Consider the following 26,822-nt stretch of genomic DNA (forward strand, 5'->3'; position numbering starts at 1 on the left):
TTGGGAGATGCTATCTCTTGGGTGTCCAGGATGCAAAAATCCATGACTTTGTCTACTACTATAGAGGTTGAGTACATTATAGCCACTAAGTCTTCTAAGGAGGCCCTATGGTTAGGCCATTTGGTTGGTAGATCTTGGTATGACTATGACCCCTGCATTGCATTTAGATTTAATGAGTGCCATTTAGTATTTGGCCTTCCATGCGAAAATAAAGCATATTGAGTTGTGGTATTACTTCATCAGAGAGGGTAGGAGACAAAATCATTAAGCTTGTCAAGATCTCTATGGATATGAATCATGCAGATGATCTGATCATCACTAAAAGTCTCCTAATGAAATGATATGCCTTCCTTAGGAAGATGATGGACACATGATGAGATGACATCTCTCCCCATCTAGTTTTACTTATGTAGAAGTTGTACCTTTTTTTTCTTTTTTTTTCTCCTCACTTGAGGTACATTCTTCTTTAAGTGAGAGGTCTTTGGGGGTTAAAGGTGCTTGTGTCTAGTCGCCCACATTTATTTTGTACCCACATACATGTACACTATAGGCGATGGGAACCCATTACTATCACTTTATTCTTTACTATTTTAGTGGTAACAGAATAAGGGAAGGCAATCTATAAATTGTGACACACCAATCTATCTCCTCTTTGTTTGAACCTCAATAGCTCTTGCTTCCACTTGTGCTTCCACTTTTACTTCACCTTTCAACCCATCCTTTTCCATTCTCTCTTTCATTATCCTTCTCTCCTTTCTTCTCAATGTGGAAAAAATGAAGGTGAATGTAGATTAGATGAAAGAGGTGGCTTGAGGGTTATCAATAGAACATCTATTGGATCATGTGTCCATAAAACAATCCTCTCAGCAAACTAGAATACAAAGAGAAAGTCTCCTATATCTTTGGGATGTTTATTATTCTTTTTCATTTGAAAGCTTGAGTGGAGAGAGCATGGTTGGTTTGCTACTATATACTATTGTTGAAATGTTAGAGTGAGAGAAAGAGAGTGTGCACAAGAGGGAGAGAGAGAGCTGAAGTACAAGAAGAAGATCTTGGTTAATAAGTTGTTCACAAGTACAATTGGTACACTCTCCTCTACATCGAGAGTGAACTCTAGGCTATTTAAATAGCCTCTAGATGGCTAAGATTAGGGTTTCCACCTGCCCTCCAATTCATTCACACCTAGTACCCTTATCCACCCTTGCATACATAGGGTTCACATGCCTATCTCTCAACACCTGCCCTCAATGCCAAAGTGGCAATGAACTACAAGACATGTTAATGCCCCCCCCCCTTCCAAAAACAAAATGGGATGCCTTTATAAATCAAGATACAAGGGTGCTTATAATAGATGATTTTATAGTTTTAGAAAAGTCGATCATCAGATGTTTTGAGAAAAATTTGGCCTCCAATTCTTTTGGTACTTCAAGGGTGGTAGGACATTTACTGGTAATATGTCCTATCTTCTTACATTTGTTGCACTTCATTTTGTCAGGATATTTTTTCCAACAGTTACTGAAAAGATGTCCCTTCTTATTGAAAAATAAGAATTTGGTAGAGACAATGTTAAAAGAATTGATCTAAAGCATGGCTATGGTGGCTTGAAGAGATAGAGTGAGATCATGAAGACATAGAATTGAAGATAGGATGCCACACAAGTGAATTAGGTTTATGAGTCTAAGATTGAGACTTGGACTCATAAACATAGTCTTGTGTGGTCAGACATTAGACACTTAACTGAAATGACAAAAGTACCATCATGTTGCATTTAAAATGAAAGGCAAGTATAATGCTTTATAGCTTGAGGATAGGTAGTACTTTCTTGCTTTGTGCTTATGGGATTCTGGATAGCCTGCATATCCTTTACCTAGACTGCTCCTCAAAGAGGCTATACTAGGTGTGATTGTCTAAATCTCAATAGACAGTATAAAAACGAAGAGTTGCTCATAGGATGTTGAAGTAGATCCGTGATTGGTGTTGCCTTCTTTGTGATTTATTTTCTCCTCATCTAAACACGATTGGATGGTGCTTTCCAAGGTTGGATTTGGGATGTTTGTAAGAGTAGATACAAGGGTTGGGAATACCTTCTTTATTGTAACGTGCCCACCTCTTGGATGTCCAAGCACATTTTAGAGGTCCATCGAGAAATGAATCTAAGCGTCGCTACCCCGCACTCCAATGGAATGTCTTGGGGTTTGTCGCCTAGGGTTTCTCGAGTTCGCCTCTCACAATGGAATGTTCGCGGCTATGAACCCACTAGGATCGACCTGAAATATGGGTTCCTAGTAATCAGGGTCTCCTAACAGTATTCTAGCGTCGGGTCTTGGACATCCTACTTTACATAGAGATACCCAAGCCAAAGTAGATCCATACTATGCTTGGTTCAAAGAGAATGGGAAACGAGAGGGATGCACTGCTCAACCTCTCTGCTCATAGGGCATAGTCCCATTTTGGTCCCCTAAAACGACATGAATCGGGTTCTAACTTAACATTACCTAGAGGTAAAACCTTGTGAGAAGCCTCCCAATTCTTTGGGACCACCCTATCGTAGGATAGACCCATCGGGGTCCTGCCCACATGCTTCCCTTGATAGCTTCAGTTTTCTGATTAGGTCCTATCACATTTATGTTCGACATTGAAAATTAGCTTCGTTGATTAAGCCTTTTAGGAAACAAGGTTTGTTCGCATAATTTATGACACAGACACGAATATAGAGTAAGCAGTCTTTTGACAAACAAGTTCCTTTTCTTATCTCAAGTTAATCTTTGTCTCCTGCCCATACAGGAGAATTATATATCCCCTTCTATCCAACAGAAGTGTGAGAATACATGGATCTAGAGCATGGCTATGGTGGTTCAAAGACGGTAAGAAGATTCATGTAGACTCAAACACAATCTAGTGTGGGGACAATGACACTGACACTTTACTGAAAAGAAAAGAGTACTATCATTGCATTAAGAAAAGGAAGTAAGTACAATGCTTTATAGGAAAGTAGTAAACGGAAATAGGCTCCACTGTGCATATGGGATAGGTAAGCGTGCATGTCCTTAACCTTGAAGCTCCATACAAAGAGGCTGTCAGTAGGTGTGATTGTCTGAATCTCAACACCCCTCCTCAATCACAACCAGAAAAGGACAAAGTGTGTAGAGGCTGTAATGAGAACCACCTGCAAAGTGTGGGCACACCACAAACATGGTAGATACCAGAGGCTGTCTCGCAGAAAAAAGCTAAGTGTGGGCACCGAAACATGGTGGACATCCAGAGGCTGTAACAGGGGCCTCACAAAGTGTACAGGGACTGTAATGCCAAGTTACATGGGGAGTTTACAAAGCTTATGGCAAGACGCATTAGGGCTAGGAAATACAAGGCTTTTAAAACAGTCTATCAGAGTAATGAGAGTAGAAGGACTGGTGAGGTTTGTCCTTCCGATCCTGGGAGTCTTCATCTTCATTTTCATCTTTTTCTTTTGGTCCATGGTCTTCTTCTTCTTTCACAGCTGTAAGATAGGCCTTTTGAGACCTCTTTCTTGCATGGAAGAACTTCTCAGTGTGTCCGATCCTTTTGCAGAAGTCACAGAAGAGCTGATCCTTCTTACCTTTGTACCTGTTGCCAACATATAATGCATGCTCATCTCTAGAGGTACTTGGTTCTTCCTTAGTTTTTAGCTTCTTTTCCTCTTCTAATAGTGATTCTTGGATATCAACAAGTTCAGGATTTGGCATGTTGATTAAGGTTGTTGATACATTATTATATTCAGGAGGCAAACTCTTAAGTAGAACACCGATGCAAATATCTTCTTCCATTTTAATATTGATTCCTGCAAGTTGGGTTAGAAGTCCTTCCATGTAATTCAGATGTGTGGCAAGTGATGTGCTGGACTTCATTTCAAGCTTGAAAAACTCAATCAGGAGACCATACTTTGATGATTTAAATTGTGCACCAAACAAGGTGTCAAGTCTCTTCCATGTATCCTGTGAGGTCTCATAGTTATCCACATGGTGGATATAGCTGTCGTCTAGCTCCAATTTGATAATGGCATGGGCTCTGTCATCATTCTTTTGCCAAGTACTTGCAAGGCCTGCATGCCGAGGTTTCTTCTCTTTGCCATTTGTGATGGCCCAGAGACCCTTTTTCATCAAGATGAGCTTGATGTGGGTTTGCCAGGTGTGAAACCCAACTCCCTTGAACCGAGCTGTCGGTGAGTCTTTTCCCGTGCTGAAGAGCTAGAGTAGTAGCAAATCAATTCCAAGATTCTCAAATTTTACAAGTGAACGATTAGATTACAATGTGTCAAGAGACACAAGTAATGGTAGTGTGGAAACACACTATGTCTGACTTGATGTTGAGCTTGAATCTTCAAGTGGGTTGCCTGATCTTCAGGTGGGTGCTTGGATCTTCAAACGTGTGCTCCAAAACTTCTTCTTGAAGATTTATACTAGCTGAAAACTTCAGATCTGAGTAACAAATGCTTCAATTGATTGGGAAGAAGCAAGAGCTTAAAGTGAAGGAAGAAGCTTGAGTTAAAGTGGCTTGGTGTTTTCTTGAATATTTTCCTTGTTGATTCTTCAATCTTCCCCTCCTCAAATCATGCACGACACTTCAGTGCTCAGTTTGATTTGAATATCAGGAATTTTAGTGAGTTGGAAGTGGGGAAATGAAGTAAATAAGAGCTTGAAAGAAAATAGCTATGGCTGATAGTTTAGGGTTTCAGACAGGGGCCTGGTTTTTTGCTATGTGTGGGCTGTATTCTTGATCATCTCCCAAAATTTTTACATGTATAGAAAGCTTATGTCATAGCCTTCCAAAGCCCCATAGTCGCAGGCTGAAATTCATCGTGTGCTAATGGCGCAGATGGTACGAACAGGAAGAGGCACACATCTGGCAGCGACAGGGAATTTTCACAATGCTGCTTTCTGATGAACCCGATGTTGAGGGCTGACATGCTACGATGAAGCGCCTTGGAATGAATAATAATTTTGCAGAAGCAATTGAGTTGAGATATGGCATGTAGATGCAGATCTAGGTCCTCAATTAGAGATGGGTCATCTTGGCTATGGCAGACAAAGAGCTTGAGAGAAGTTGGAAGTGAGGGATGAGCTCATTGGCTGGGACCAAGCTGACCTGAGGTTAAGACAAGCTGAGAGAGAGCAGAGAAGAACTAAGCCAAGCTGAGCCATACCCAACTAGGCTCTGATACCATGTGAGAATACATGGATCTAGAGCATGGCTATGGTGGTTCAAAGATGGGAAGAAGAATCATGTAGACATAGACTTAGACACTGACTGTCACACAAGTGAATTAGGTTTCAAGATTGAGACTTGAACTCATAAACACAATCTTGTGTGTGGAAAATGACACTGACACTTTACTGAAAAGAAAAGAGTACTATCATTGCATTAAGAAAAGGAAGTAAGTACAATGCTTTATAGGAAAGTAGTAAACTGCAATAGGCTCCACTGTGCATATGGGATAGGCAAGCTTGCATGTCCTTAGCCCCGAAGCTCCATACAAAGAGGCTGTCAGTAGGTGTGATTATCTGAATCTCAACAAGAAGTACGTGGTCCAAATCACATGGCACCGTAATTTCCATCCTTTATCTAGAATAGGATCTTCCAATGCTCTAGACATTGGGCTCGGGGTAGTCTTCCAATCCATCTTGGACTCGGCAAGGGGTGTCTAGAGCTCCACTAGCCCCAAGCAATCTAAGAGTGAGACACAATTTTCGTGGTTGGCCTTTTCACCACTCGACCTTTGGCTCGTGAATCGAGCAGTGCTCTCTCGGGTTGAAATGCGGTGTGACATTGGAGATGATCCACCTGCGCAAAATATCCTTCCTTAATTAATCCAATTAAGAATCAAGCACAATCAAGGAAATTAGCCTAATATCATCTTCCAAGAAAAAAAATCATTTATTCCCATGGCAACTTGTCATCACAGACCCCTGCCATGCATTTACCATCAAATACAAGCACTTGGAATAATCATCCAATTCACATCCCACAATCAGTTTAATGTAAAAGCATTTAGGACGTTATTTGATCAATCAACAAAAACAATGGTATTCTTTTCCAAACATTGCAGGAATAGCTATGATAACCTTTCCATCGCATATTTGCTCTCCTATCACAGCCGATAGTTGTTCCCCTATCACAGCCGACATTTGTTCCCCTTTTGTAGCCATTATCTAGAGTACCAGAGCTACATACGCACATACACATACACGACACTTATCACACTCACAGCACCGTATTTTCAGTTTCCAGTTTTTAGCTTTTCATTCAGCACTTTTATTTTGGATAGCTGGACCTCATCAGTTGTATCACAGTTTGTCTCAGAGGCCAGTTTTGGTCTTTAGAAGACGTTAATATAACTTTCTTTCTTTCTTTCTTTTCTCCCCCTTGGGATCTAAGCAATTCCATGAAAAATTTACTTAGCACTTTCTCCATTCGGATAGGACATATGTCAAAGTTTCAACATTGTTCAAGACATGAGTTCTAATAATCCCTTACTTTGATTGATAACCGAAACTTCTTCCTAACGAGTACAAAAGCATTAGTCTTTTCTTTGACTTAGGGTTTCCTAACCCTTGAACTCGTCATTTGCCTTTGAGGCCTAGAGTTGTTTGTCTCCATTCCAGTATCCGAATAGGATTGATAACATCGTAGCTATCGGTCGGGTCTCAAGGCATCTCATATTTTTCCCTTATGATCTTTGTTTGTGTTAACTACGCACAACATCAAGACTCCCAATCTATCAAACATAAGCTATTAATGAGAGCTTAGACAAAGGACTAGAGCTTGCTCGATAATGATTCTTTTCTAGACTAAGTTTCTTGCCATGCAATCCTTCAGGCATGCAAGTTGCAACATATACCTTCAAACTGAGGAAAACGCACCTACTATTGTGAGGACATGCTTGAAGCCTCAAATGTTGTTTGTGAATGCATAGCGTCTAAATACAATTAACTCCTCTTGATATATGTATTTGGGGAACTCAATCCTTCAAATACTTGCAATGCAGTTTATCCTTTTCAATGCCCTATAATCGTGCAATGTAATATGGGTCTAATGCTCCTCATGCAAGAAATCAAAGTAAGAATCTATTAACTTGGAAATACATTACTTACGACCAATATCGCATGTGGATTGGCAATGATGCCTTGCCCGAGGCTTCGTTGCTTGTTGAGGGATTGCCATCTAGGTGCGACAATTTCCACTTGGGTGCCATCCTGGATCTCTTCTCCTTAGATGTGCTTCACACAGGGCTTCCGCATCTTGTACTCGATTAGCGAGGGCCGTTTGGGAAGCGAGATGAGCTTGCAATCGAAGGATAATCATGCAAAAAAGAGGTATGGGTCCGTGGTCAATGGGAGAGAAGGAATGCATGTGGACACCCTCTACGAAGGGAAAGAGAAAGAATCTCTCTCTCTCTCTCTCTCTCTCTCTCTCTCTCTCTCTTTCCCTCTTCTTCTTCTTTCTCTCCCTCTCTCCCTCTCCCTCTTCTTCTTCTTCTTCTTCTCCTTTGTCTCCCTATTTTCTCACCCCTCTCCCTCCCTCCCTCCCTCCCTCCCTCCCTCTCTCTCTCTCTCTCTCTCTCCCCTTCTTCTCCTCTCTCTCTCCCTCCTCTTCTTCTTCTTCTTCTTCTTCTCTCTCTCTCTCTCTCTCTCTATCTATCTCTCTCTCTCTCTCTCTCCCTCTCTCTTCCTCTCCCTCTCTCTCTCCCTCTTATTCAGGCGGCAGAAATGGGGGGAAAGAGGTGGTACCTCTCTCTTCTCACAACGACAAGAGGAGGGAGAAGTGGTACTTCCTGTCCTTTATAGGGGGGAGGTTTTACAGGGGGAGAGGTATTATTAGGGAAGGTGATGGCTACTGCATGGTGGAAGGAGTAGTCATCTTCCTCTTCTTTCCCCGTCATCACGTCCTTCCTTCTCATACTCATCGCCACCCTCCTTCCCCTCGATGTGTCATCTTCTCTTCTCGTCACGTTGTCACCTCGACCTCCTCCTCCACTTCGGCATCTCCCATTGTCTTTGACTCTATCCTTTCCTTTTCCACACCATTGATTGACGTCTTCTCATTAAAATTAGGGGGGTTTATGTAGGGCGGGTAGTATATTACATCCTCTCCCCTTAGAGAACTCGAGATGTCCTCATCTCGGAAGAACTGGGGAAGACAAGCATTGATGGGGCTTAAGGCCTGTGGGTTAGGACCCACCATGCATCTTATTTGCTACTCTAATCACTCATAACATGTGGTCTTTTGAAATAACATCTTATTGCATTAGATCTATTGGAGTTTGGATTACAAGAGAATAGTGTATTATAGTTACATCTCATGGATATCTTCTAGGTGTTTCCTAAGTATTTGGTATATTCTAGATCACTAGAGCTTATACAATTTCATTCCTTGTAAGTTCAAGTTCTCTTTGAGTCCTGTTGGGACAATTGGCGTGGTTATGTCCAATGTTGTGGCACTCGGAGTGTCAGTGTTTAGGGTGCTTTGGACATTCCCTTTTGAATTGACCTAGCTCCTTGCAATAGAAACAACGCAAAGTTTTATCACTTGGAGTCACAAGATTTTTGGTCGTCATGGTCATCCTTGGCAAGGTTTTCTTCTTTAGGCCAAATTGTCCTAGGATTTTTTCAGCAGAGTGAAGTGGTCCTTTATCGCGGAAACTTTATCACGTAGCCAAGTTTATAGATTTTGATGTCACAAAGCCAACCATCCAAATGGATCTCAAATTCTAGCGCGTTTGGTCCCTCAAAAGCGAAAAAATCACTTCGATCAAAGTGTGAACACAAAACTTGAATTGGTTTTTTTAAAAACCAAACTTTAAGCTTGGTTTAGTGGCTTAGATCTCAAAAGCCATAATTTAAGAAACATGGGGGTGGGGGAGGGGGGGGAGGGGACGTGGTTTTTTTCGGCACCTTGTTCCATGATTAAAAAAACATTTTTCTTGATCAACATCATGTGAGGAGTGCTCTTGGTAGCAATCTCCATAATTTCTTCACCCTTCATCACCATAGAGATGATAAAAATGATGCATTATACAAGAAGATCTGATTTTAATCTCTCTCTTCTCTCTCCTCTTCTGGTTTGTTCTCATGGATCAATGTAAAAGAAGGGGATGGGTTGAGATGGATGTTTTTTGTCAAACGATGATGTGAGAGTGGAAAGAGACACGAATTAGAGTTGGATAGATCAGTGAAAGATCGTCAGCCAGCCTCCAACGTCGAAAAATGCGCATCATAATGAGTAGTTTTATGAAGAAAATGTAGATTTTACCATTTTATGATCAATTGTTGTTTGAAATGGATAGAAATACTTGGATTTGATTGCCAATCCTCTGTTTGATCAGTCATGTTAAAAGAATCATGAAAAAATGAGTCGTATAATAATTCTATGCAAAACATGCAAAACACGAGACTAGGCAGTTTAAAGAAAAATATGTGGTTTTTGGATTTTTGGTGTGCATTTGTCATTCCTATGGAATGAAATATGCTGGAAAAATCACTATTAATAAGAGTAATCATTCTACATCTAAAAATGAGTAATTATATGTAATTTTCTATAAATAAATAGAAAAAAATAAAGAAAATAAAAATTTAGGCTTTTCATATCATGAATATAAGAAAAATTAAGATTTATGCATGTAAACGTATGACAAAGCTGAAGCATGAGGTTCATCCATATCCTCAGGTTTAACACCGCAAGGGTTTAATCTGGAATTTTTGCACCAAAACCTACCATATTTGGGACTTCCAATACCCATAGTTGGTACCATCTAACTGGCAATGTTAAAGAGAGTTGTATCTTTTAGATGATTAGCCATACTGTCCCAAATCAATGCAAAAAGGCAAAATTACAGGTTGCTGTATTAGCAAAAAATGCACTAAAACCACTGCTAAAACTGGCTGAAAGAGTGGATTTCACCAAGAGAAGCACCTGTCCACCAAATATGACCAAGATAACATCAAATAGTAAGCATTACCCTCATAGAAGTGCTCAAAATATGTAGATTTCAGCTTGCTGGAATAAATGAGAGCAGTATGTAAATCTGTCCCAAAATGAAGCAATCACTGATACATATGTCACTGCAATTGCCAGGTAGCAAGATACATCCAACAGTGAGTTTCCAAGTGCAAGAAGGTACCAAGAACTGTCAAAATAATCACCTGTCAAGCAAGAGACATCTCATAGGTCTAGAAGTCATGCATGCAATGGGTCTCGGGTAAGAGAAGAGACCAAGCACAAGCACAACTGATAGAGCAAGAAGTTCAATACATAACCATCCAAGATGCATACAAAACTGACAAACCTATGCTAGAGATAGGTGCCTGCCCCAATAAGCGTATCAAATCAGCCCACTATAGACAAACTACAGACATAAAGCTCTCAAGAGAGAAAATGCATGTAACTGTCCCACAAGCTCAAGCTCATCTATAAATAAGACTCTGTGTACATCCGAATATACCAAGAGGCTCCCACTGGAAGTGAAGTCAGATGCAAAGAGAGCAAGCAATGCTCTAATACATCAAATACATAGCATCAGACATGCTAAATCCCAGTAGGGTACTTCCAGAGCATAAATCCCAAGCTATCTCACACCCGTAAAGCATAAGCCTGAAAGCATTCAAAGAGCATGTAACTGACAACCAAATGTAATGCCTAGTAGATCCAAAATGCTCAAATATATCTGAAGATGAAGCTCCAAGTAACTGTCAAGCATGGGCAAACCAAGTGGCATCCATATCTGACCAAAGCATAAATGACAAGAAGCCTAAATGTCAAGCAGTGACAATAGGCATAAACCGGTCCAAAGCATGCCAACTGATTCCAAATGCCAGTGAAGAACGACCAAGTCGGAGCCTAATCCAAGCTCAAAAGCATTCCAGAACCAAGAAGAAGCATTTGACAACCTCCAAATACATCGGTATGATCATTCAAACCTCTAGTAAATACCCCGTATCCAAGAACCAATGCATACACCAAGTAAATGAGCTTCAGCCCACTGTATTACAGCAAGCAATTTACTATTGAATGAAGCTCAAATGGTGCTCAAATATGATCCAAATCAGTCCCAAATCATAGACATAGCATCCCATAACATCCGGGCATCACTGGACATCACCGGGCATCAATAGGCATCAAACGGGAAATGCCAAGAAGCATTAAATAGTAAATGTCAAGTGCTGCCCTGTTTTGACAGTCCTGGGACTGTGTATACAGCAAAGGGCTGAAGGAAAAGTACTCGAATCGATCACCGAGAGTCAAGCACTAATGCTAGGGAGTCAAGAAATGCTCGGGAAGGTTGCCAAGAGTGCCAAAAAGCCAAGGAGAAGCAGGAAAATGCCGAGAGCAGGTCTGCCCAACCCCCTAGAAATGCGTCAAAAATTGTAATGGCTATTCTTGGGGGCTGGGGGGTCTTCAACAGCCCCCGGGGGCACTTGGCAATGTCAAGGGGGCTCCAATGCAGCCCGAGAAGAAGTCGATGAAGGTCCGAAAGCTTGGGGAGGAGATGGGAGATCAAAACATACCTGCAAATGAAGGTGCCATGGCTGCCATTGAAGCTTGAGTTGAACCTCTTCAAATCCGGGCTGAAGAGAATGTTGGGCAAGCTCCAATGCCTTTGCTCTGATATGAGTTGAAAGGGAAGTGGAACCCAAGAGGAAGAAGCTTGGCGGTGAGAGCTATGGTGGATGGAGAGCAAGAGCCAAGAGAGAGAGAGAGACTCAAAAGTGGGAACTCCAACAACCACAATGTGTAGCCGGGCCTTGCTTTATTCAAACTATCACTAAAATAATAAAGAATAAGTGAGTGTGACGGGCACCCCCCACCTGTAGTGTGCAGTGGCAGGTATTGTCAGTGTAGTAATACACGAGCGGCTAGGCAGAGGCGCTTTTACCCCCAACACTAAGCAACAAAGCACTATCGTAGGAAAAGAGAATCATGAAAAGAATTGTCTTCACACTTTCACGTTGTTGATTTGCAATGAGCATTTGTTTGAGCATGATGTTCATATTCACACTTGCATTGATGCACCACATGGTATCGAATCCTAGATGCATAGCGCATGTTTGTATGAGTGATGACCTGACGGACACTGAGAATGCGAGGTATCCCAAGTTGTAGGGCTAGATATTTGATTCCTTGGAGTTGTTTGGTGAGGTTTATCTATCATATCTTGGATCATTTAATTGAAAGAGTGGAATTTGTTTTGAATGTGTTTTATATTCATGGCATATCTCGGGGCCAATCCCCAAGGTGTAGGAGAGCCATAGTGGAGCCGCGGTGATCAACCTAGGGGTGTCCTTGTGTGTGCGCTACATGGTGTATAATATCACCATGTTTAGGGACCCCCTCTAAGGAGTGGGGAAAGAATTATTCATTGGACTACAAAATCATACAAATGCAAAGTTCTGATGCTCCTAGCTATGAGACTGTGTGGGGTGGTTTTAGGTGGTAGAGGCTGGGCTAGTGCCTTAGAGCTAGTGTCGGGTTTGTTTTAGGTCCTGACACGTGGTGCGTTTTCCAAGAGCGGCTAATAAGTGGCGGTTTTTTGAATCTTGATCTCAATAGGGACAAGTTTAGAGCAAGAGTATTAGTGTCTACCAAAAAGTAGTGAGATAGATTCAAAAGACTATCAAGTTGAACTTCAAAAGCACGATAGAGCTGAAAGGGCTAGACGGTGTGCCAAAATTATTTGAAGATATTCTCCACAAAGGAGTGATCTAATATTCCTACAAGGGTGGGGTCTTAGTAACCCTAGCTGGAGGCATAGTCTGTTAGGAGGAGGAGGTTCTAGTACTTCCCCTCTTCTAATTAGTCCGTCCACTTCAAGTGGAGTAATAGTTCCGATCATTCAAACTCCTGTAGCCAATCCGATTGTCACCATGGCACAACCCATTACAATCCCAACATGGACACCGGATTGCCAACCTTAGGGTTTCCTCTTCCCATTTTTTATGGGTTAGTAGAGAAAGATGCAAAACTTCATATCAATGAATTCTAAAAGTTAATGTTTAACTCTCGAATTCAAGATGAAGGACACTTGATGATGTTCTTTAATATGGCTTTGAAAGGACAAGCTAAAGTATGGTATCACAGCCTCGAGGCTAGAACCATAACCATGCTTGACTTCTTATTTGTTGTAGCCTTTCAAAGAAAGTCTGCTCCTAAAAGTGGAGGTCAGTATTGGCTATGTGACCTTATGTAACACATCAAGAATTGCATGAAAATGTTCATGGGTATACCAAGAAATTGAAGGAAGTATTCCATAAGTTGTAAACCTATATTCCCATTCCAAGTGCTACTTAATTGCAATACTTTTTGAATGGGCTCGACTTTAACATTCAAGTGTAGTTGAGTAGTATTGCTCTTGCTGACATTGATACCATTATTACAAGAGCAGAGGAGGTAGAATCGTGATTACAAGCGGCTTATATCTTAGGACAAATTGGAATCCAAGTTTAGGGTTTGGAAATACTTTAGCATTGATGAATGGCGGTCAAGGGATACCCATGAGTCCTCCTAATGGGAGAGGAAGCATGATTCAAAATGTGTCCATGTTGCCAGCTCCTCCCAGTGTGACCATGTCACTAGCTAGTCAGATTGTCACGATTGTGGGAGAGAAGGAAGGAGTCTCACTTGTAGCTTTCTTGCTTGCACAATGGGGGAAGACACACACGGGTGGAGGCTGAAAACAGTTTTCCTCTTCTTAGTTGTGTAAGCCAAAAGAACTCTAGTACAAAGAAAATAGAAGAACCCTAGATATGGGTCTCAAACCAAACTCAACTAACTAAGGTGGCATACTAACTGAGCCACGAACTAGAGTAGATAAGGATAGCTATCATGTAGCTATTATTCATGGGCGGTGTACCAACCGCATCTGCAACTAACACGTCGGTGACATAAATGCACAACGGTCACCCTGGCGTATCACGAGTGGAGCTCGATATCTCAACACTCCCCCTCGAGCTCAATCCCAATTCCTGCACACCAAGCAGGTCTCTGAACTTGCGCAACTTCTCTGCGCCCAATGCCTTCGTGAATATGTCAGCTACCTGATCCTCTGTGCTGACATAAACTAGATCAATAAGACCTAGTAAAACCCTCTCTCGCACATAGTGATAATGCACCTCAATGTGCTTTGTTCTAGCATGATAGACTGGGTTATTTGCCAAGTGTATACTACTCATGTTGTCACAATAAATGACAACTGGCCCATCTGTAGACTGATGCATATCATAAAGTAGCTTATGCAACCAAGCTACCTCACATGCAGCCATTGCTGCACCCCTGTACTCAGCCTCTGTGCTCGACAAGGCAACTGTAGGCTGTTTCTTGCTGCTCCAAGTGACTGCAGCACTCCCTAAAGAGAACACATATCCACTGGTAGATCGTCTATCAGAAATACTACCAGCCCAATCAGCATCAGTGTATCCATGCAACTGTATCTGAACCCCAGTCTCATAAAATAGTCCATACTGCAATGTGGACTTCACATACCTGAGTATGCGTCTAGCCGCATCCAAATGCGATTTCCTTGGAGCCTGCATAAACTGACTTACCAATCCAACAGCATAGCTCAAATCTGGCCTGGTAATAGTCATATAAATCAAGCTTCCTACTATGCGTCTGTACATAGTAGGGTCTTCTAGAAGCTCACCTGCATCTGCGCTCAGCTTCACATTCTGCTCCAAAGGAACTGAAATAGGCTTACAGCCTGTCATCCCATATTTGGACAGCATGTCCAATCCATACTGCCTCTGTAAGAGCTGTATCCCACTTGGTGATCTAATCACCTCAATGCCCAAGAAATAACGCAGCTCTCCCAAATCCTTCATCTCAAACTTCTGCTTCAATAGCATTTTCACATGAAGGATATCTTCATCACTGTCACCTGTCATAATCAAATCATCAACATAAATGACAAGTAGCATAATACCTTTCTCTGTTTTTCTCACATAAAGTGAGAAATCTGCCTTGGAAATCTGAAAGCCAATAGTGACAAGATACTGTCCTATCTTGTCAGACCATGCTCTAGGTGCTTGCTTCAAGCCATACAAGGCTTTCTTCAACCTGCAAACAAACTCAGGATGAACAGCATGCACATAACCTGGTGGCTGCTCCATATATACCTCTTCTTGCAAATCACCATGCAAGAAGGCATTCTTTACATCCATCTGATGTAAAGACCATCCCTTTGATGCAGCCATAGCAATGACTGCTCTTACGGTTGCCATCCTTGCAACCGGACTGAATGTTTCTTCGTAGTCAATGCCATATGTTTGTGCATACCCCTTGACTACTAATCTTGCCTTGTATCTGTTCACAAAACCATCTGCATTGTGCTTCACCTTATAAACCCACTTACAGCCAATTGCATTTTTACCTTTAGGCAAAGGTACCAATTCCCATGTAGCATTAGCTTCCAAGGCATCCATTTCTTCATCCATGGCTTTCTCCCATTTTTCTTTTCCCATGGCTTCCTCAAAAGAAGTGGGTTCTGGTTCCTGTATCACTTTGACCATATATGCATAGTGAATGGCTGTAAATCCATCATATTTCAGCCTATCCACAGGATACCTAGCTCTCGTAGACCTGCGCAAAGTAGGTTCACTCCCAGGTGCTCTCAAAACATCCCTGGTCTTCCTTACTCCAGGTGTAACAATAGAAGGAATACCCAACTCATCATCAATGCTCTGTTCTGAGCCACTGGATTCACCATCCACATAAGAGTGACCTGCATTCACATCAAACATGGGCTGATCAACCTTCTCTTTTCCTTTTCGTGATACCTGCATACCACTATCTGCATTACTTTGAGAAGATTCTCCTGATCTCAATCTGCCTGTCCATGGCGAAGAATGTGAACCACTGGTAGAGGACGCTCCAGGTCCACTAATATTTTGTGACTGCTGCTGTGAATTCTGTGCAGCATTACCATTTTGTGCATCTACATCATCAATCACATTTACTGGTTTATACCAGCTACTCATCTCATCAAAAACAACATCTCTGCTCACTGTAAACTTACGAGTAGAAGGGTTATAGCATCTATACCCTTTTTGCTGCAGAGAGTAACCAATAAAGATGCACTTCTCAGCTTTTGGATCCAACTTGGATCTCAACTCATCTGGCACATGTACATAGGCAATGCAACCAAAAATTTTCAGATGAGAAATATCTGGTTTCCTACCAGTATACCTCTCCTCTGGAGTCATTCCATGTATTGCTGCAGTGGGAGTCCTGTTCATTATGTAGACTGCTGTAGCAACTGCTTCAGCCCAATAAAAATCTGGCAGGTCTTTTTCATTGAGCATGGCACGAGACACCTCTCCAATATGTCTGTTTTTTCTTTCTGCAATTCCATTTTGCTGTGGGGTATGACTGCATGAATATTGCTGCTTTATGCCATGCTCCTGCAGGAACCTTGCAAACTCATTTGAGAGGTACTCTCCCCCTCCATCTGACCTTAGGCATTTTATCTGCAGGCCTGTTTCTTTTTCAACCATAGCTTTAAGAGTTTTGAAATGCCCAAAGACTTCACTTTTCTTCTTCATAAAATACACCCAAACTTTTCTGCTATAGTCATCAATAAAAGTGACAAAATAATGACAGCCTCCAAGAGATGCAGCTTTAGTAGTCCACACATCAGAGTGGATTAATTCCAATGGCTTCTCACTCTCTTGAACATGTCTAGGAAATGGTTTCCTTGCCTGTTTTCCAAACTGACAGGCTTCACATACCTTATGTATTTCTGCAACCTTGAATTTAGGCAAACCTGCAACAATATTTTGGGCCTGCATTGATTTAAGTCGCTGTACATTAACATGACCAATGCGTTTATGCCAGATATCAATATCTGCAACTACACCGGTCCCATGTGCAAACATTGCTGCACTCAATTCAGACATGTCTGCATCCAATGTAAACATTCTGCCCTTCTTCTTTCCTTTTGCTACCAAGCGACCTTTATTTTTCATATCCTCAACAAAGCATCCATGAGGATTAAATCTAACCTGCAAGCCCTGTTCAACCATTTGACCAACAGAAACCAGATTCTTGGTGATATTCGGGACATGAAATACATCGGACAGGTATTTCTTTTTCCCATCCTGCATAGACAAGGGAATTTTTCCAATCTGCACAATAGGATGTGCAGTATCATCACCAGTCTCCACAAATCCTAGTTTTTCCATTTTTCTTGCATCTTCCATCCATTCTGCATGACCTGTCATGTGGTTTGATGCACCTGAGTCAACATACCATACATCATTGCTTTCTTCTGCACTTGTCACAGAATTGTTCATGTGCTGCACCATAAACAGATGCTCATTTCTGTCATCACCCTGTCTACTAGAAGATGCATAATTCCCTTGTTGCAATTTCCCATTCATGATGTCATTCTGCTTTTTATAGCAGTCTTTAGCCATATGACCCATTTTACCACAGTAGTAGCATTCAACATTACTGTTTGCATTTTGGCCTCTCTGCCATCCACCACGACCTCTTTGGCTCCCCCTGCCTCTAGAGTTACCACGTCCTCCTCCATAGGACTGGTTTTCTTGAGTTTGCTGCATATTCTGATTTCTACCACGGCCTCCAAATCGGCCTCCTCTACCTCTGCCTCTACCTCTTCCAGCATTTGAGTAGAAGACAGCTTCTTTTGAAGTTCCTCCTGAAGAAGATGCACCACCATTTCTCTGTTCCTCAGAAATTAGAAGAGCAATCAACTCCTCAAAATCAGGAAATCTTTCACGAACTGAAATGGATGTTCGAAACTGTGCATAATCCTTTCCTAGACCATTCAAGGTCACAGAAACTAAATCATCATCTTCCACTGGTGACCCAATGGAAGCAAGTGCATCTGCAATCTTCTTCACCTTCATATGGTAGTCGTTGATGCTCATATTTTCTCTTTGCACATTGTGCAACTCTTGCTTGAGCTGCATTTTCCTGGCTTGCGTATTTGTGCTGTACATCTTTGACAGAGTATCCCATGCCTCCTTTGGCGTACTTGCATCCTGAATATGCACAATCATAGAGTCTGAAATGCTGATAGACAGCCAGTACATAACTTTCCTGGCTCTCTCATGCCATGCTTTGAATGCCTGCATTTGCTGTTGATTGGGAACATCAGGAAGAACTGGTTCTTCTTCATTTCCTGCAACAAATTCCCAATATCCTTTTCCCATAAGGAAATTCGTCATTCTAAACTTCCATGCTTGGAAGTTGTTCTTGTCAAGCTTTTCAGTGACAATCTGTGAGAGAGAATCAGACGCCATTACAGAATACTGCAAAAAGTTCTGTCACTGCAAAGAACACAGCTTCAGCCTCACAAGGGCAAATCTGCAAAACTGGCGAAAGTGGTATTTGACCACACAGTCACTTCCTAGTGACGATTTTGCATAAACAGAAACCAAGGATGATTCTGTAACTCCCAATGTCTCTGCGCACAAGCATACGATACAATTTCTGTGGTAACTTTTCACCGACCTGTAGAACAGTAGTCGCACAGCATAAAACTGGGCTTTTTCCTGAGTGCGTGCAGAAAACTTCCGCCTCCAAAACAGGTCCCGAAATGGCCTCAAATCAAAAAAACAGGGTCGCCGAGAGCTAAACCTCTCTCCCGCAGCATATACTGCCCTCTTGCTTCAGCGCGAAGGGCGTCTCAACCTGAGACAATGCACTCCTGCAATTTCCGGCTGTGCTACCTGCAGAGATCTGCTCCCAAAACAGAAAATGAAAGCAACACTGCTCCTCTTACCAGAACACCGCGAGCTTGGCTTGCTTTCTTGAGCTCCTTACCACGAACAAGGCTCTGATACCATGTCACGATTGTGGGAGAGAAGGAAGGAGTCTCACTTGTAGCTTTCTTGCTTGCACAATGGGGGAAGACACACACGGGTGGAGGCTGAAAACAGTTTTCCTCTTCTTAGTTGTGTAAGCCAAAAGAACTCTAGTACAAAGAAAATAGAAGAACCCTAGATATGGGTCTCAAACCAAACTCAACTAACTAAGGTGGCATACTAACTGAGCCACGAACTAGAGTAGATAAGGATAGCTATCATGTAGCTATTATTCATGGGCGGTGTACCAACCGCATCTGCAACTAACACGTCGGTGACATAAATGCACAACGGTCACCCTGGCATATCACGAGTGGAGCTCGATATCTCAACACAGATGGCTCCACCAAATGTTGGAAGCCAAATGAGAAATCCTACAGTTGTTACAAGAAATCAATAGCCAATTCCCAATCAAGTAGTTAGACCAATGGAATGATAGGTAGATAATGACGGCTATGAGTCAAGTGCCTTGAATGTCCTTGGCGAAGTTAAGAATATGATGAAGCATTACACTGATATGATTACCAAACAATATAGGAAAATAGCAGTTGATGTCAATTTCCTTAAGAAGCAACAAAATTTGATAGGGAGTCGATGCCCTGAAGAGGGTGCCCCCTCAAGATTCAGTTATAAGTGGTGTGGCGACCAACATTTCCCTATGTATTATCCAAATGTTAAATGTAATATATGTGAAAAGTCTGGCCATGTAGCTCGTATATATTGGAGTAAGATTAGCTCTCTCCAGTAAGGAAGTAAACAATCAAGTCCAGCTAATCATCAAGCACAAGGAAATAATCTCCAACAAGATGAGGGACCGAAACAAATACTATAGAGAGGAAAAGCTATGGTAGAGGAGCTACCTAGTGGTTGTGGAGTTAGCCTTATAGAAACTATTTGTGTCAATAGCACTGAAGCTTCTAATCTACGAGTTGTTACGAGAGGTCAAAATGGTAAAGAAGTTGATAAAGACAAGGTAAAACCTATTGAGCGAAACCCTAAGCAAGATGATAAGGGGACGCAAGTCCTTAATCCTGATATGGAAGGCGGACATCTAAAGGCCGTAGATGGCAAAGCCAACCCCAAGAAGGATAAGGAGTTACCAAATAAGAAGGCAAAAGCCAAGAAAGAGACACCAAAGCTGATTCAAAGTCCAAAGGAGAGAATGGTCCGAGCTCTTGCTAGCTATCATGAATTTGATTTAGCGAGTTCTCTTTGCGAAGTTAAGCCGGATGATGTAAACCTCCTACTGGTAATTAAGTTATCTCTAGGAGTGCATAAAGAATTTAAGAATATTCTTCGCACTGGGTATATCGTTGAGCCCTTGGAAATAGAGCAAGTAGGAGACAATTGGTTTGAACATGCTGAAAAGCATTGTCCAAGGGTATGGTATATGTTGATGGAATATTAGTGGATCATGCCATTGTAGACACAGGATCCTCCATCAATATTATGAGTTTAGATTTGATGAAGAGGTTGGAAGTAGATATAAAAAAAGATGCCTCCACAATTCTCCAAATAGTGAATGACAGTTTAAGACAGCTTAGAGGTTGCATTACTAAAGTCCATGTGACCGTTGCCAATGTGGAATGCATTTTATACTTTAGGGTCATTAGGTTTATAGGGTGACGTAGCTATCAAGTATTGCTAGGAAGGCCATGGATTTTACAAGCAGACTATTAGGTTGATATACCCACTGGTCAGTTGATCTTTGACGGTAGAGATGCTAGACTTGTAGTAGTAGATGCCTACCATGAATCTCTTCAAAGTGAGAGAGTTCCTTCATCTTTGTCATGTTGAGAAATAAACAAATGATGTGTGCTCTAGGAAGAGATATCATGAATCCCATATGCATAGTGAGGAGAATGGAACAACCCAACTACTATAAAACATTGTACTTTCACAATGATGAATGCAATATCATGATGCTTTCCTCTTTCAGTTAGTGTCATTGTGTCATTGTTAGTCCAATACACAAGATTGTCTTTATGAGTCCAAGATTCCATATTGGAACCTAATTTACTTGTGTAACATTTGTCTACTCATTATCCATGTCAACATTTATTTAGTCTTCATCTTCCAACCTCCATAGCTCCTACCATGCTCTAGATCTGACATTTTTACATGTTAGAGTTTGATACGCTAGATGCTTCATCTGCTAGTGAGACATCATCAAGTGATGAATCTAATGAGGGGTCCACTACAGAGGATATCTATCAAGTAACTTTGAATGAGATAATAGAATCTTAGGAGAGGATAAGAGATGTGGATGTAATTGAGCTAGATCTTGGTATGATGAATGATTCACAGCCAATCAAATTAGGGTCCATGCTCAGTTTGGAAGAAAGAAAGGACTATGTATCCTTGATTCAGGAATTCCACGATATCTTTGCTTGGCAAGCTGAGAGGCATTCCTCCAAGCCTAGCTATTCATACTATCCCCTTAAAGGATGGTAGTTGCCCTATGCGTCAAATAGTGAGGCATATGCCTTTTGAATTAAGGGATGGGCTATTCAAAGAATTAACAAAGCTATAGAAAGTTAGTCTAATATTTATGGTTCAACACACAGAGTGGTGTTCACCAGTTGTTATCAAGAAGAAGAAGAACAATTAGATTCAGCTTTGCGTAGACTTTAGAGAGCTTCATAAGTAGATGGTTAAGGATTACTATCCATTACCATTTATAGATTGGATTTTGGATTAGTTAGCGGGTAGGAAAATTTATTCGTTTATGGATTGCTTTACTAGATACAACCAAATGGCTATTGCTGAGGAAGATAAGCTGAAAATGACATTTATCACTATCTTTGGTACTTTTGCATATCATGTGATGGCATTTGGTCTATGCAATTTGCTTGGTTCTTGGCAACATACAGAGCTGATAAGACTTTTGGTGATATCTCCCTAGAGGAATTAAAAGTCTTCATTGATGATTTGGGGATAGCCACCATAAGGGAAAGGTAGCTGATTATTCTAAGGAAATATTTTGAGCATTGTAGATAGTTCTACAAACCCACGAAAGTGCCATCTTTGGGTTGTCCTATGGGTTGTTACTAGGCCATGTGGCTAGTTTGACTAATATTGTGGGCTGACCCTAAAAAGATAAAAGTTATAGTCTCTATGAGCCCACCATGTACTCCAAAAGAGGTGCATAGCTTTGTGTATTCAGTGGAATATTATCAAAGATTTCAATGCACTGGTAGAAACAGTGTTGCCATTAATGACTCCTATTGTTTAACTGTCTGTTTGAGTGGAATGAAGCATGTCAAGTATCCTTTGAGGATGTGAAGCAAGAATTAGCAAAAGTACCAATCCTAAAAGTACCCATGAGAGGTAAGCTTTTCTATATATTTTCAGCAACCACAATGCATAGTATCAACTAATATCTACCTAAAATTTGGGAAGAGAAATTGTATCATCCAATTTCCTTTGCTAGTAGAAAATTAGGAATATCTGAAGTCAATTATAAATACGTGGAGAAATTGTGCCTTGGATTGGTCTTTGCGGACGAAGAAATTTAGGCATTATATTCTCTATGAGAAAGTGATATTTTTCACAAAGACAGAGGACCTTAGATTGTTGTTGAACAAGTTGCAGCCAGCTGGCCATTTAGCAAAGTGGTTAATCACTTTGCAAGAGTTCTATTATGAGATTAAGAGTAAGCCATCGAAGCTGCAAAGTATTCTAGAATGTCTTGTGGATTTTGGGAAACCAAATGACATTCTGGCTGTGCTGAAGAAAGTGACATTGAAGGTTTATTCAAGATTGATACAACTTCCATCCCTTCCTAGTCACAAATATAACACATTATCTATCTACTAGAGGATTTGGGGCTGCTCTATTGAAGTCTGAAAGGAGAAAGATCAAACAACAAGCATTACGCTTTTCGATTATAGTAGGTTTTTTGCATCGAAGAGGAGTAGACGACATTTATCACCGTTGTGTAGTACCTGATGAGGTACCATTTATTCTTGAGGAGTGCCATGATTCAACATGTGGGGGACATTTTACTAAATGGCTTACTGCCCAAAAAGCTCTCTGTGTTGGATATTGGTAGCCATCGATTTTCCAAGATGCTTTTGGTTATGTTAAGCGTTGTGATATCTATCAAAGACATGATACGAGGGAAAATCATAAACAGCCTCTAAGCCCTATTTTGGTTACGTTACCCTTTGAGAAATGGGGTATTAATTTTGTGGGATCAATATACCCTTCATCAACTATATAGAAGCGGTACATTATTGTAGCAATGGACTACTTTACAAAGTGGTTGGAAGCTCAAGCCACGATGAAGGATAATGCTTGGGAGACAACTAGTTTCATTGAGACGTGCCCACCCATTAGCTTTCCAAACACATGTTAGTAGTCCATCAGGAAGTGAATCCTAAGTATCACCACCCGGAACTCCCTTGGAATGTCACGGGGTTTGTCACCTAGGGTTTCCTGAGTCCGCCTCGCAATGGAATGCTCGTGGTTGACAAACCTACTAGGATTGACTTGAAACTTGAGTCCCTATTGGTCAAGGTCTCGTGACAACATTCTAGCGTCGAGACCTGGGCATTCCACTTTACACAGAGCTACCCAATCCGAAGCAGATCCATACCGCACTTGGTTCAAGGAGAATGAGAAACGAGAGGGATGTTCCGATCAACCCCTCTACCTATAGGGCATAGTCTCATTCCGGTCCCCTAAAATGGTATGAATTAGGTACCAACCCATGTTGCTCAAAGGTCGAATGATGGTAAAATCTTGTGAGAAGCTTCCCAGATCTCTAGGACCACCCTTCCATAGAATAGACCCATCGGGGGTTCTGCCCACTCGCTTCCCTCAATAAGATCTAATTAGCCCTATCACATTTATGTGTGACATGTAAAAGGAGCTTCCTTAATTAAGCCTCTTAAGGAACAGGGTTCGTTCACATAATATTATGGCACTGACATGAAAACAAATTCAACTCGGTTTCTTAGAAGTAAACTTAATATTAGCATTTTATCAGAGATACAAGTCTTGTTCAAAAGGAACAATATCCGCAATCTGTGAGGATGCAGTTTATTTCCTCCAAGATTCCACCTTGCACTAGTAACAAGGGCCCTTGAGAATCTATCTTGAGTCATGCAAATCGTTTGAGTAAGACCCGAAGATAGGGAATTTACAACCAGAGCCCCCTGGCATCCAAGCTTCCTTCTACATTCAAACAAACCTGTGGAGAGACCTCTCGTGGTGGGTTTGGTCCACGTTCCCGTCATGGCTATTTAGAACCCCCTTGGCTAGGGTTGGCAGCTAGTTGGGGTGGTTTGGCGTGTCCTCCAAAAGTTCAACCTGATTCATTATTCCCATTTCTTTTATGAATTGGGGTTATACAATCTTTTACAAGCGGTGTTCCTAAACTTACAAGCACACACAATGGTGCAGACAAGTGCTCGGGACATCTGCTACGGCGGGGTCCCTATCTTTGACGCTTAGTGTTTGTCCTTCTTGCCTTCGCGGCAATTCCCAATATCCTTTGGGGGATAGGGAATACCTTATTTCCAATCCCGCACCTACGTGATAGGAGTGAGCAATTATGCAATTGGATCTATATCTGATAGTTTTCAGATGGTAGTTGTCTTAGCTTGCTAGCCTTTTAATCCAAGGTTCTTGTCTTGGAAAAAACGACACTCAAACTCTCTTGTATTAATGTTGGATTGTGTCATGGTTAAAGGTGATATCTTCAAGGTTGTTTCAGCTTATCGAGGCCAGATGTAGAATAGAGATTAGTGAGTTTTTTTACTTGTCTCAAGGTCCCCCTATGAAATAACAATAGATTGGATCAATTTCCTTTAATCCCTAAATAAGTGGAGTCAAGCCCTATCCTTGCGCATATAGGGTTCATTTTATTGAAATGGCCCTGAGCAATTTTAGCATTTCATATGCGCGACTTACAATTATCTTTAAGATGAATCCCTAGCAGCGCAACTGAAATTGACCATGATGCCATGCAATCTAGATGGGTGTCTTTCCTAAGACGATGATGCACTATGGGGATTTTGCACTTGAGAATTCATTTTGACGCACCCCTGCAAAACATAAATAGAGACTTGTATTTTTCTTTTAAGTGGGGGACGTGAAGTTATCAGGTCTAATGCAAATGAAAACCACTTCCCTCTAAAGGTTTATAGGAGCCTAATACTCGGCTTAGTATCGCAATGACCTAAATATACTGAACCGTTATTGTAGCAACTCATGATCCTCATGTACTTGATTCAAGCCTTTACTCCTACCTTTCGAATTTCACAAATTTTGCGATGCAAAAAAGTACGATTCTTGCTTAATGATGAATATGCTTAATCATCCCCCAATAACCCATTTTTCAATTTCTTTTACCCCTCAAATGTGCTGATGCTAGAGCATAAATCTAATGCACTACGAGCACAAACAATAAAGTCCTTGATTTCAGTGTGCACAAATGTAAATCATTTGTGCAAGTTGATCGTTCTAAACATGCCAGAGTGCAACAAAACACAATTTCCACTATGATTGAATAATGAAACCTAATTGGTCGTTAGTTAACATAGATTTTTACCAGAATACTTCTCCTTTCCTAGTGAAGTCAAACTACGTTTTTAAGAGTTCCCCTCAAAGTAGGAATTATGGGGTGCACCTGATTACCAAGTGTCGCAGTTCCTTGACCTGTAGCTCCATCGGTTGAAGTGGGATTTGCGCTCAATTGGGCCTTGCTTTGCTTGGAAGGCATTTTTAAATTTTGTCTTTTTCTTCATGGCTATGCACCCAGGCTACATGAGAGTTGATACCCTGTGGAAGGAATTTGTCCGTGGGGTTCCTCTTAGAGGGGGAAAAAAGGGAGGGTAAGCTTGGAAACCTTCAAAGGGGGAAAATCTCCCTCTCTCCCTCTCTCTCCCTCTCTCTCTCTCTCTCTCTTCTCTTACTCTCTCTTTCCCTATCTATATATATATATATATATATATATATATATATATATATATATATATATATATATATATATATATATATATATATATATATATATATATATATATATATATATATATATATATATATATATATATATATATATATATATATATATATATATATATATATATATATATATATATATATAGTCTGTAAGCATGGAGGAATCACGATCATAGTCCCCCTCCTTGTTGGTCCTAAGGCATTTTTACAGTGTAATGGGAGGGGGGAAATTGGTAAGGTATGCCCCTCCCTTATTCCCATCCGGGCAGCCAAGTGGATGGCCGCCACCATGTAGAGTATGGGGTAGGGGAAGAGGGAGTAATCATTGCCCTTCCCCCACGTCATCCCATTCTCCACCAGTCGTTGGCCACAATAGCCCCCCTCCAACCTCACTAGCTGGAGCATCCCCCATGCCTGCACGTCGTTAAACGGCAACCCCCTACGTCCGCTGGTGTGAGGGAAAAAAAAGGGGCATTTATTTTATTTTTAAAAATTTTGTTTAATTAGGGGGGATCATATGGTGGGATGGAGGGAAATATTACATTCTTTCCCCCTTAAGGAATCGAGATGTCCTCATCTCGAAAGGAGTTGGGGGTATTGTTGGTTGAGAGTATTCTCGTTAATATTCTCGTTAATCCATGTGGCATCTTCTTCTGGAAAGTCTTTCCACTAGATGAGGTACTCCTTGAGGATTCTACTCCTCAATCTCTTTTCCCGAATGTTTAGGATTCTAGTTGGTTAGAGCTCAAGGACTCCTTGGCTTGGCATTACAACTTGTTGATCATTGAGTACATGGCTAGGATTGGATACATATTTCTTTAGTAGGCTAACATGAAATACATTGTGAACTATTATGTTCTCCAGGAGTTGGAGTTTGTAGGCATTGGGCCCTAGGCATTTGAGGATCCTGTAGGGTCCACAATACCTTGGACTCAGTTTTTTAAATTCTCCCAATGATATGGAACTCCTCTTGGGCCATACGCGAATAAAAACTAT

Source organism: Lygodium microphyllum, chromosome 3 (genome assembly GCF_053477565.2).
Source record: "Lygodium microphyllum isolate KBCC chromosome 3, Lygodium_microphyllum_v1.1.10, whole genome shotgun sequence".
Lineage (NCBI taxonomy): Eukaryota > Viridiplantae > Streptophyta > Polypodiopsida > Schizaeales > Lygodiaceae > Lygodium > Lygodium microphyllum.